Source organism: Miscanthus floridulus, chromosome 4, assembly GCF_019320115.1.
Source record: "Miscanthus floridulus cultivar M001 chromosome 4, ASM1932011v1, whole genome shotgun sequence".
Classification (NCBI taxonomy): Eukaryota; Viridiplantae; Streptophyta; class Magnoliopsida; order Poales; family Poaceae; genus Miscanthus; species Miscanthus floridulus.
This window is the reverse complement of record NC_089583.1, coordinates 71,619,281-71,632,120: the sequence shown is the minus strand read 5'-3', so window position 1 is coordinate 71,632,120 and position 12,840 is coordinate 71,619,281. Positions and strand designations below refer to the sequence as shown.

Below are 12,840 nucleotides of genomic sequence, written 5' to 3'. Positions count from 1 at the left end.
GGGTTGACTCCACCTCGTCCGACCTCTCGACGGTTGGCCCCGCCTTGGTCGACCCCTGAGGGTTGGTTCCGCCTCGCTCGACGTCTGAGGGCTGGCTCCGCCTCGCCCGACGTCTGAGGGCTAGCTCCGACTCGCCCGACGTTTGAGGGCTGGCTACGCCTCGCCCGACGTCTGAGGGCAGACTTCGCCTTGCCCGATCCCTCGAGCACGGCTCTTAACGGAAGCTCACGCCGCCGCCATCCACTACGGGTTAAAAAGTACAACATAAGGTCAAACTTCTGGCATTGTATAGGGAGCGGTCACATCTCAACACGATCCATTCCCGCGACATGTCATTCCAGGGAACTCACATCGCCCACAGTAACGGACATGTGGTCACTATGCTGCCTACTCCCTGTACGGCCGCTGATCAGCACGTTGGTTCACAGCACCGCCCGCCGGAGCGGAGTGGGACATGACGACCCGCTGATAATGCCAGGGCATGTCATTATCAGCGGACAGGCTCCCGGCGTGGAGCTGTCCCTGTCACCTCCGGCCGTGTCAGCGGGGCCCGCACAGAGAAAAAGAAAGGCCCGGAGACCCTGAAGGACTTCCTCGGTCTCTCGTTTCCCTCTTTTCTCCCATTGTAACCCGTGCTTTCCCTTGACCTATAAAAGGGAAAGTAGGACACCCCACTAAGGGGCATCATCGCATTGCACCGCATCAGATCAAGACCACTAGCTTCAAACCTCGAACACATAGCGGAGCAGCGACCGAGCCCTCGGTACCCATTCGTTCTTTCCACCAGAGACTTGGGACATGTCCCTCTATTGCCCGTTTGTAACCCCTACTACCAACTTTCAGTGCTAGTAACACGAGCAGCAGCAACAAACTAGATGTAGGGACATTCTGCCCGAACCAGTATAAACCTTGTGTCCTCTTAGCACACCATCCAGGCCAGACGCGCAACAATACAAATTTACTTGTTGGTGTTTACTTGAAACACCGACAGTTTGCGTGCCGGGGAGGGGACTTTTGATCATATCGACATCAACACCAGGCCTCGGATGGCTAATTGAAAGGACCTAGGATGCCGCCTAGAGGGGGGTGAATAGACGTTTCTGAAAATTAACACCTTTAAATGCGGAAACAATTAGTAAAGAGAGTTTCCAAAATAGAAACTCCAAATAAGAGTAATACCACCCCTCACAAGTTAGCCACAGAGTATACAAGGTATAAAGAATATATCTAGAAGCTACAACCCTGCAACATAAAGTTAGAACAGAGAATTAATATATTCAGCACAGACAGGAAATACCGGACGTGTCCGATAGGTATACCGGACGTGTCCGGTATGCACGTGTTCTGTAGAACAGCCTGGCACAGTGATCAATACCGGACGTGTCCGGTATGAATACCGAACGTGTCCGGTATACACGATTTCTGCAGAACAGCCCCAAACTTGCTCCCTTCGATTTCTATCTTCAAACCAAACTGCAGGTATCTACTGGAGATGACAGTAAACACAGAGAACCTGCACAAGAGCTAGAGCAACACAAATATCGAATGAAATGCGAATTGAGACACGATATTTGTTTTACCGACGTTTGGACTCGTTCGAGTCCTACTCTCCATTGAGGGGGCTGCGGACGACCCAGCGAAGGTCAGTCCTAGAGGGTACCACGAAGGTCACTCTAGCTGAAGTCTTTTCCAACTCCTTTTCCTCCTTCCACTAGATGATTCCGAGGCGGCGGAATCGACCGTTACAAACTTTCTGAGGCACACCACAATCTCTCGGGTGCTCTCTGGCGACGCCTAACCGTCTAGGACCGAAGAGTCCAAGAGTAACAAATGCGAATCACGAGATTGACAATATGCACAAGTGCTCAAGTGGTTGGATTACTCCCTTTTTGAATTTCACTCAACCCACAATTTGATTTGGCAAATTTGATCAATCACTCACTAAGAGAGGGTTGGGAGAGTTGGCAAGGCTCAAAAACGTGTGTGTGTATCAGCAGAATCAGCAGCCTCCAAAGGTGGAGGCTTGGGGGTATTTATAACCCCCTTGGAAAAACTAGCCGTTTTATAGCCGTTGTAATACCGGACACGTCCGGTATGACTTACACTGCGCCAACGGTAACTAAGTTATAGTGAAGTTGTGAGGCGTCGGAACTTCCGATGAATGCCGGAACTCCTGACCGTCGAAACTCTCGATTCACGTCGGAACTCCCGACCCTCAGCAAATTTGAAAAATATGTAACTTAGTTAAAGTATGTGAGGTATCGGGACTCTCGACTCATGCCGGAACTTCCGACCGTCGGAACTCCCGACTCACATCGGAACTCTCGACCCTCAAGGCTTTTGAAAACTAGCCATTGGCCTCTGGTCATGCGGTATGAATACCGGACACGTCCGGTATGACCAAGACAGCAAACCCTCCAAGTCAGTTAAAGTGCGAGACATCGGAACTCCCGACCCTTACCGGGACTCCCGACCGTCGGAACTCCCGACTTACGTCGGAACTCCCGACGAACCAACCCGAGAACAATAGTTTTAGCACTGCTGGGTAAATACCGGACACGTTCGTTATTGCCAGACCAGCAAAGATAAAGCTAGCTCTTTTGTCGCTCAAATACTCAAAACTCACATGGGTTGGCTTGAGCACTTATGAAACATTATCTATCAACATGATGCATCCCTCTTAATAGTACGACATACCTATTAAACTCAAGATAAAAGGAAAAATGAATTTATACCACTTGAGTTGATCTCTTTTGAATTGATGCCGTCCTTTTCAATCTTCATCAAGTAAGGGTGCTAACATGTTGATATTGATCTTTTCACTTGAGCATAGCCATCTTGAGCATGTGACTTGATTCCATTCATCAATTTTGAATAATCCCAAATGTATCAAGTCACTTCCATCAAACACTCCAATAGTGATTTGATCCTCCACATAAACATGGCCATCATAGCTTGATTAGTACCTCAACTAAATGCAAGTACTTTCTTCTTCACCCTAGCTAGGTTCTTCGGCCGCCAAGCCGTCGCTTGCCCTTCACCCTTGCTTAGTACCTCGAAGCCTTTCCTTGCTATCTTCACCATCTCAAGCCATCAAGTCACATCTTGTGTTGAATCATCCATTCATGTATTGTTATCTTTTTCATTTCAATTTAGCAAGCTTCAAATATGAGAACAATCCATATGAAATCCCTTACGTCTCATTAATTAATTCTTACAAGCTTGCTTTCACATAGTACATGGAAATCCCACAATAATTAAGTCTTTGCATGAATTCCATTTGCATTGTTGTCTTGTGCTTGAACTAGATTGTTTACACAACAACACATCATTTTGGCTTTCATTAAGTACATGTGAGATAACCTATTACCTGTCCACACTTAGCAAACGGGTTAGTCCTTTAATCACGTTGTTATTCAATCATCCAAAACCCACTAAAGGGCTAGATGCACTTTTAATCTCCCCCTTTTTGGTGATTGATGACAACTTGGTTAAAGCTTACAAAAGAATATAAACATTTAAACTTTTGAGTTCAATGATTTATGAGAGGCTCCCCCTTAATATGTGCTTATGATTAGAATTCACAAAATGACCTCAAATGTCAATTGCACATACTAAAACATATAGGAGACTCCCCCTAAATCATTGCATCCGTGGGGTGCATGTGTGTGTGATAAAGTGAAACTGTGATGCATATGACAAGATATATCACACAAGAATAAATATAAAGGAATCACATCAAATATTTTCATTCTAGCATGCATAGTCCTTATGAGAATAAATATAACGCATGTAATTCACACATAGCACTCATTACACATTTTCTCGAGTCCACAAGTCACTAATATATAAATAAAGATCATGTCTCAAGAGATACATAGATAAAGCATAAGTAAGTCTCATCTCCCACATGATACAATCTATCTCAAATCCAAGATACATCAATGAAGCTCAAAAACAAGAAACTATAGCCTACAGTACATATCTTCAGGTACAAAGATAAGCAAATGAAACTATCCTAAAGCTTTAATCAGTCTCTCTCCCCCTTTGTCATCTATCACCACAAAGGTCCAACAATGACATACTAAGGACAAAGGGGCTACAAGCTATCACTGAAAGCTAAGATCACTCATCATCATTATCATCTCTACCATCCTCCTCATCATCTGAGCGTGTAACACCGGCTGGATGAGAACCACCCACACCAGACGGGTCATAGCCACCAGACCCGTAGTAGCCACCACCACCTGTCAGGTCACTCCACTAATCTGAAGCAAGGTCGTCTGTAGTACTGGGACATGGCTGAGAGTGAGTAGGCATACAAGCCTAAAGTGGTAGAGTGTCAGGGTGCTCAGGTGCCTGCTGCTGTTGTCGCTGAATGAACTCAACATACTCTCTATCATATCTGGCCTGCTGCTGCTCCCCAGTCTCAGGCTCACTAGCTGCCTCATCTGATAGTGGAGACCTAGGAGGATCAAGCTCAAGCCTAGAAGCAATTTGCTTCAAGGTTCAAGTATCCTTCCTCCTAGCCTCCCTCTCCTTCTGCTGCCTGGTCTAGATGTCCCGACACATCCCAAATATGGAGCTGAAAAGCCTATGGATAGGCGAGGGAGGACTACCACGGCGTGAAGAAGAACGTGAAGGAGCATGTGGTGGAGGTGAAGCTCCTGTTGGTGCACCACTCTCAGGTGCATCTGCCTCTGGTGCTGCTGCTGCTCCTCTTGGTCCTGCTGGAGGTAACCCTGTCTTAGGCAGATCTGCAACAATCTTCAGGGCCTTGTGAATCTTGTCATACTTGAATGTGTGTCCTGTCATCTGCTCAATCATATACATCATATAAGGAGCAAAACCATAACCCTTGAGGGGACTCTCTCCCACACTCCTGATCTCAGACCAAATAAAGTCAAACACGCTGAAGGCCCGAGCATTAGGTGCCATCCTATGGAGTAGGTTCCTAGAATAATCAGCAATGTTGCCCTTGTCTCCACCCTTGCAGTCAATAGTTTCCTAAACATCCTGTCCAGGTATCTGTAGGTAGGGTGAAGACCTAGAACCTTCCCCACTGCTCCTCTCTCACCTCCTGGTGGATACATATAGGTAAGCTACTCAGGGGGTAACACCTGCTCGGTGTGAATCCTGTCTCTCTAGAGGTCATCCTCTGAAAAGCCAAGGTGAGCGGTGAAAACATCATAATCAACACTGTACCACTGGCCCTCAAGTATCTAGTGCATTCGCCTCTCATCCTCCTCAACGAACAGAGTAGCATAGAACTGAGCTACTACCTCTGTGTTCCAGTCATGCTGGAACTCCATGATCTCATAAACCCTAGTGCGCTGGCAAATAGCAATGGCATGATCAACTGAGGCCTTCTGCAACTCTCTAACATACTGCCAGTCAATCCACTGAGACCTGGCAATAACTGGGTTCCTGGTGAGAATCACACTAGAGTAGAAGTCAAGGTGAAAAGTTGTCTAGAAGCGGTGATCATACTGAACCATAGGTAAGCCTCTCAAATCAACCCTTTGCTCATCTCTAGCTTTCCTGGTCATACCCTTTCCCCTGTAGTCAACTCTGGGAACATAAGAGGGCACATTGGGCAAACGTGTCTCAAGGAGACCATACTGCATACCCTGACTAGGCTGGTGCTGAACAGGAGGAACTGGCTCCTCCTCCTCAATCTCCTGCTCCTAATCTGAGCTATCACCATATGATCCTCTGCCAGTGCTCTTCCTCTTTCTTTCTTCTCTAGACTATGCAATTCTGTTTTTCATGTTCTATCAACAATTTTAGACTATGCAATTGTTTTTTTCCATGTTCTTTCAATAATTTCAGACTATGCAATTGTTTTTGTTCATGTTCTATCAATAATTCAGATCTCATATTTAAACACTAAATTCAGATCTCATATCGTCTATTTTTTTCTTGGTTGTGTCAATAGGTTCTAGCCATACTTATTGTCGGGGGCCAATACTAGGTTACCCGAAGAGGAGGAGCTATTAACCATCAACGATGATTCGTTCGAGCGGTCAATAGCGCGCCTACAGCTCTTGCCGACCACCGAGGTTGCGGGCTCCACCTCGTCTGACCCCTGAGGGTGGCTCCGCCTCGCCTGATACCGAGGCCATAGGCTCCGCATCGTTTGACCCTCGAGGGTTGGCTCCGTCTCAGCTGACCCCTGAGGGTTGACTCCACCTTGTCCGACCTCTCGACGCTTGGCCCTGCCTTGGTCGACCCCTGAGGGTTGGTTCCGCCTCGCTCGACGTCTGAGGGCTGGCTCCGCCTCGCTCGACGTCTGAGGGCTAGCTCCGACTCGCCCGACGTCTGAGGGCAGACTTCGCCTTGCCCGATCCCTCAAGCACGGCTCTTAACGGAAGCTCATGCCACCGCCATCCACTACGGGTTAAAAAGTACAACCTAAGGTCAAACTTCTGGCATTGTGTAGGGAGCGGTCACATCTCAACACGATCCATCCCCGCGACATGTCATTCCAGGGAACTCACATCGCCCACAGTAATGGACATGTGGTCACTATTCTGCCTACTCCCTGTACGGCCGCTGATCAGCACGTTGGTTCACAGCACCACCCACCGGAGCGGAGTGGGACATGACGACCCGCTGATAATGCTAGGGCATGGCATTATCAGCGGACAGGCTCCCGGCGTGGAGCTGTCTCTATCACCACCGGCCGTGTCAGCGGGGCCCACATAGAGAAAAAGAAAGGCCCGGAGACCCTGAAGGACTTCCTCGGTCTCTCGTTCTCCTCTTTTCTCCCATTGTAACCCGTGCTTTTCCTTGACCTATAAAAGGGAAAGTAGGACACCCCACTAAGGGGCATCATCGCATTGCACTGCATCAGATCAAGACCACTAGCTTCAAACCTCGAACACATAGCGGAGCAGCGACCGAGCCCTTAGTACCCATTCGTTCTTTCCACCAGAGACTTGGGACCTGTCCCTCTATCGCCCGTTTGTAACCCCTACTACCAACTTTCAGTGCTAGTAACACGAGCAGCATCAACGAACTAGATGTAGGGACATTCTGCCCGAACCAGTATAAACCTTGTGTCCTCTTAGCACACCATCCAGGCCAAACGCGCAACAATACAAATTTACTCATTGGTGTTTACTTGAAACATCGACAGTTGGCGTGCCGAGTAGGAGACTTTTGATCATATCGACATCAACACCAGGCCTCGGATGGCTAATTGAAAGGACCTAGGATGCCACCTAGAGGGGGGGTGAATATAAATTTACTCGTTGGTGTTTACTCGAAACACCAATAGTTGGCGTGCTGGGTAGGGACTTTTGATCATCTCGACATCAACACCAGGCCTCGGATGGCTAATCACAACCTCAGGTGGGTCTCGGGCGCGCATGTGCGCTTTGGGGACCTGGACTTTATCATCACGGTGGAGGGAGAGTTGGCAATGGCCCCCGCCACCGTCCGACCTCTCCACTCCGCCGGCCTCGACACAATCATCGAGGTGCTTGAGGAGCTCCAGCTGCACGCACTGGAGGCCCGTGCCCCCGGAAACAACCAGCTCCTCAACTTCAACCACGGGAGGCTTGAGCGCCAGCTCGACGCCTTCCTAGGATCCCAACCATCCCGGGAGGACCTACGCCGCCTCACCTTTTCGTTCGCCAATGTCATGGCGTAGCTTGCCAGAGGGGAGCCGCTCTCTCTGGAATACCTCGTCCGGAGCACCCCGACAGCGCTCCCGTTCGGTCTCCGCAATGCCATAGAGATCGATGACCACCCTATAGCACAACGCGCACCTTCATCCCCCACGAATGAAGGGTTCGTAGGAATGACCGAATATGTCATGGAATCTTTCCACGACCTCCTCGCGGGAGCATCGGAGTCCCCCTCTAGCTCTAACTCTAGTAGGAGGAGTCATCACCCCTCTCGTGAATGTTTTAAGGTAGGTACCCCCAAGGGACACGTCAAAAGCATCCACGAAGAGGAGGCTACCCCGATGAACGACCTCGATGACGAGGTCGAGAGGGAAACGGTGGCCTCGCTTCGCATCTGGGTGGAGCAACTGAAGGCCCGACACCAAGAGCTTAAGGAAGCATGACTCCAGCTTAAGCAGGAACGCGCGGAGCTCGATCGAGAGATCGAGCGCCACGGAGATGGTGGGCGCGCGCGCCATGGCCCGCGATGTGAACCGAAGGCTCATCGTGGACGATAAAGCCCTCCCACACTTCGGCCGGGCAAGCCAGAACATTGCTGCTGCGGTGTCCTTGCTCCGTGGGCTTCCGAGGCCCACGACGCCCGAGGATCGTCGGGCCCACCACAAGATTCGCATGCTGCTCGAGCGTGCGGCGACACAGCAGGCTAAGAGCTTGTTGTCTCAGCGATGCGAGCTCGACATCAGCCAGTGCACACCCTCAGAGCGCCTCGGCAAGGACGCGTCAGTCCACCAGGCGCCACAAGGCGGCAAGCAGCGCACCACAGTCCCGGTGCATCAGCGTCTCGGTCGCAACCGTGACACACGTGACACCCTCGACGCCCACAGGCGTACCTACGATGACCCGAGAGAGGGAGCTAGCCATGGCTATCAACCTCATTGTGGCAGACGCGACGACAGTGGCTAGGACCGAAGCCCAAGCCCAGGCCTACCGGGGCCCCAGGCCTTTGGACGACACATCCTCAATGTCGCCTTCCCGCCAAGATACCGACCACCAACCAACATCCCAAAGTACTCTAGGGAAACAAACCTCAGACTATTGCTCAAGGATTATTGGCTTGCCTGCCAAGCCGGTGGAGCGGATAATGATGATTTTATTATCCGCAACCTTCCATTGTTCTTGGCCGATTCGACGCGAACATGGTTGAAACACCTTTCGCCCAACAGAATCCAAAGTTGGGCGGACCTAAAGGAGATCTTCGTGGGGAACTTTCAGGGCATGTAAACTACGTCTGAATTTCAAAAAAAATGAAATTTGAATTTTTTAAACGACCTTGGATGGACAAACAGCAAAAACAAAATTTGTAGATCTCAAAAAGTTATGAAACTTTGTAGTTGATAACTTTTTTTTTTTGAAATCATCTTGTCATGGAAAACTACGCTTGAATTTCTCAAATTTGAAATTTAAATTTTGTAAACGACATCGGATGGAGAAACTACCAAAATAAAAATTGTAGATCTCAAAAAGTTATAAAACTTTGTAGTTGACAACTTTTTAATTTGAATTCGTTTAGGGTCCCAAATACTCATTTGAAAATTAGATGAACATAAAATAGCTAGAACAAAAATCTCATTTGGACACAAACAGCTTGCATGTAGAGTGGTTCGGGGCCGAAGACGCGAAGTAGGACGACAGGGGTTCGAGCGCCGGTGGCCGCGAAGCACGTGTTTTTCGAGCGAAAAATCGCTTAACTTGTGACTTGCGACACGCGACTGTGTGACTGTCCAGTAGGGCCTCTCCCGGTATTAAAAAAATTTCTATTTTTTCAATGAATTTTGTAGCTTTCCTAAAAACCACGTCACTACCGGTTCACATCACTGTCGGTTCATAAGAACCAGCAGTGATGTCAATCCCACATCACTGCCGGTATACCACTGTCGGTTCAAAATCCAGCAGTGAAGGGTGTTTGTGAACCGACGGTGATGTCATGATCTAGTTAGACTATGGATGCATGTGTTGACTATATGTGTTAACAGACCTGTCCCCTTTGCTGTCTTAACTAGTACTCAGTTGAGAAATGGTTGTTGAGAAGTGGTGTTGTGAATGTACGTGTTCATGTGTGCTTATATTAAAGGGATCCCTATATTAAATGTCTTCATATGTGCCCAAATATATGTGCGGAAATGTGCTTATATTGCTACTGAAATATACGTGTTCATTTATGTTTAAATGTTGGGGCACATACTGATGTTTATTTGGTTCTTACTGGGGTATCTGTGTCCAAGTTAATAGCTCCGTGACTTTATTTTAACGGAATGGTACTTTCAGTTCATAGTCCAACCTTTCAACGGTATTTTACGGGGACGTAAACTTTCAGTGGTATTTTAAGGAGATCGCGACCTTTCGAAGGCTACCCAACAACTAACCACTAACCGTTACACAAAATGGAGCCTGTTCGGTTGGCTGGTTCGTATCGTTGCTGATTCGTGAAGAAGTACTGCTGGCTGATTTGTGTGAGAGAAAAATACTGCTCCAGCTAGAAATTTACGATCGTTTACGATAAGCCACAACCAAACGAACAGGTAGCTACGGCGAGGACATGGCACACAGGCACACCTATGCAGAGCACAGGTACGTACAGTCAAATTACATGTTTAGCACGCTGCTGATGCCACCACATGCGTATGCATGCACATATTGCATATGACATTCCCTGATGACAGAACGGTGCGTGCACGGCAGTTGCAGAAGACGAAGCACTAGCTGGTACGCCGCTTCAGCTCGCCGGCGTACGGCGTGTCCACGGACCCGACCCAGAGCGCGCCGTCCAGCTCGGCCACCTCGCTCACGGACACGAAGCTGAACCCGTCCAGCGCCTCCGTCGCGTTGCCCTCGCGGGAGACCCTGACGGCGACTGTGGGTGCCGTGGCGGCCGCTTCGCCGCCGCCGACCGCGACGCCGTTGCTCAGCGCCACCCAGTACCCGCCGCGGCCGTCGGCGCGCAGGTTGTCCGGGTACCCGGGCAGCTCCGCGAATGTCTCGGACGTGCCGGTCCGGGCGCCGCGGACCCAGTACCTCCGCAGCTCGCCCAGCGCCGTGTGTGCCACCACCACGTGCGTGCCGTCGGCGCTCACCGCCACGCCGTTCGGGTAGGAGAGGCCCGCCTAGAGCACGGCGACGCGGCGGGTCCGGCGGTCGTAGCGCAGCAGGCGGCCCGTCTCGTCGCCCAGGGCCACCACCAGCATGTAGTCGCTGCATGCATTGCAATTTGAGGTTGGCATCAGTGTTGGTTCCCGCTGGGATCATTATAACTGTCAGATAGAGATACTATTCCACGAGCTCATCTGAGATGCTGCAGGTCAAGTAATAATAATCAAAATAAAATTAATTGAGTTGATATGACCTTCTTAACGAAAATTGGAGGGGCGGCAGGGGAATAGATATTTTGGGAAAAAAATTGTGAACAAGCCTTTTTTGGAACAAAAAATCTACTAAACAACTCCCATATTTGCTTCCGAAATGTTTTTCATACATCATCACTTTACCGAATATAGGTAAACAAAGAATATTAGCATCTATCGAATGTTGCTGTTGTTATATCCATGCTACGGTGTTGAACGTAACTTTGAGTCATTATCACAAAAAGTCGTTGGAGGACCTACGAGGCTACTACGGCACAACAAGTCATTATGTGAACTGCGTTTCTACTTTCTTGTTGCCAGTTAGCTAGGGAAATAGAGCACTACGTACTATATACTCCCTCTGTCTCAAAAAGGCGTCAGACATATGTGTAGATCAAACTTTCTTAACTTTAATTATATTTGTACAAAATACGTGCAACATTTATATGTATAAATACTATAGTATTTTATTATACTTGTATATATACTAGCACATATTAATTTTATTTGATTTAAGGTTGTTAGATGCATTTCTTTTGTATTATTATTATTCTCAAACATTAGATAAATGCAAATACTATATTTTGTGTATTTTTTTATACCTGGCTCACGAGCTTAACGAGCCAGCTCGAGCTTTTAACGAGCCGAGCCGAGCTGACTTTCTGGCTCGTTAGGATAACGAGCCGAGCCGAGGTAACTCGTTATCTTAACGAGCCAGAACGAGCCGAGCCGAAACGAGCCGAGCCGGCTCGTTATCCAACCTTACTGCCGCCAATGGGTTTTTATGGATGCTATGCAAACGCTCGTAATATAATGGCCCCTAGCTTTTCACCTTGCTGCCAATGGGTTTTTATGTATGCAATGCAACTCCGGTAATTAGCCCGTACCTCCGCCTGTACGTGTACGTGGTGCTGCTGTCAGTAAAGTAGACGTCGCAGGTCCGCTGGTCAACGTCGAGCCCGTTGAGGAAGTTGAACGGCTCGCCGCCGGCCTCCGTCGCCACGACCTCCGCCAGCCCGCCGCGCGCGGCAACCCTGAGCAGCCCAAGGTAGGCGTCGGCGATGTAAAGGTCGCCGGACTGCCGGTGGAACTGCAGGCCCAGCGGGCGCCCGCACAGGCTCTCCGGCACTACCAGCTTCTTGTCCGGCGAGCACAACGCCACGCTCCTGCGCATGACGTTCGCACGGGTAAAAATCTAAAAATCGTGTGAACCGTACATGTGTGTTCGATTGTTGAATGTGCACGCATGCAAAACGAAGATGAAACGCACGCTCGATCGCTTACTTGTGCTTGGAGTTGTAGGCGAACTCGGTCTCCTCGGAGGCGACCTTGCCACCGGAGGATGCGGCCGTCGGAGACGCCGGAGTATGGGCCGCCGCCACGCCCGTCGAAGGCGAGACTCTCCGGCCCGGACACCGGCTCCGGCAGCGTCATCACGACGAGTCCAGGATCTATGGACTTGGTTTCGTACGATGACGACGCTGCAGCCGCAGCCGCAGGCAACAGGAGAAGAAGCGCAAGGAAGGAATGCAGTGAACGAGTGGCAGCCGCAGCCGCCGCCATGTCAAGCTGTGGCCTTCGTGCTCTACTACGGCACTCGGCACGCACGCAGCTCGATCGGGCAGCTGAACACTGACAGAATTCAAGTAATCCACACATGCAGCAGCTCGATCAGTTTCTGCATTTTTATAGACGTTGTCAGGTTAGGGTGCAGTGAACACTGTTGTGCACAGGACGCAGCAGCTGCACAGGATACAGTTCGCAGCTGATGATATTAAATCGGCATCATGGTGGCCTACGTATAATTG

At 49.4% G+C, this 12,840-nt stretch overlaps 1 pseudogene; it reads right to left on the bottom strand.

Annotated features, from left to right (window-relative positions):
- Window positions 1–10,390: 10,390 nt before the first annotated feature.
- On the bottom strand, window positions 10,391–12,611 carry LOC136551706 (protein STRICTOSIDINE SYNTHASE-LIKE 10-like; annotated as a pseudogene).
- Between the last annotated feature and the right edge of the window lie 229 nt (window positions 12,612–12,840).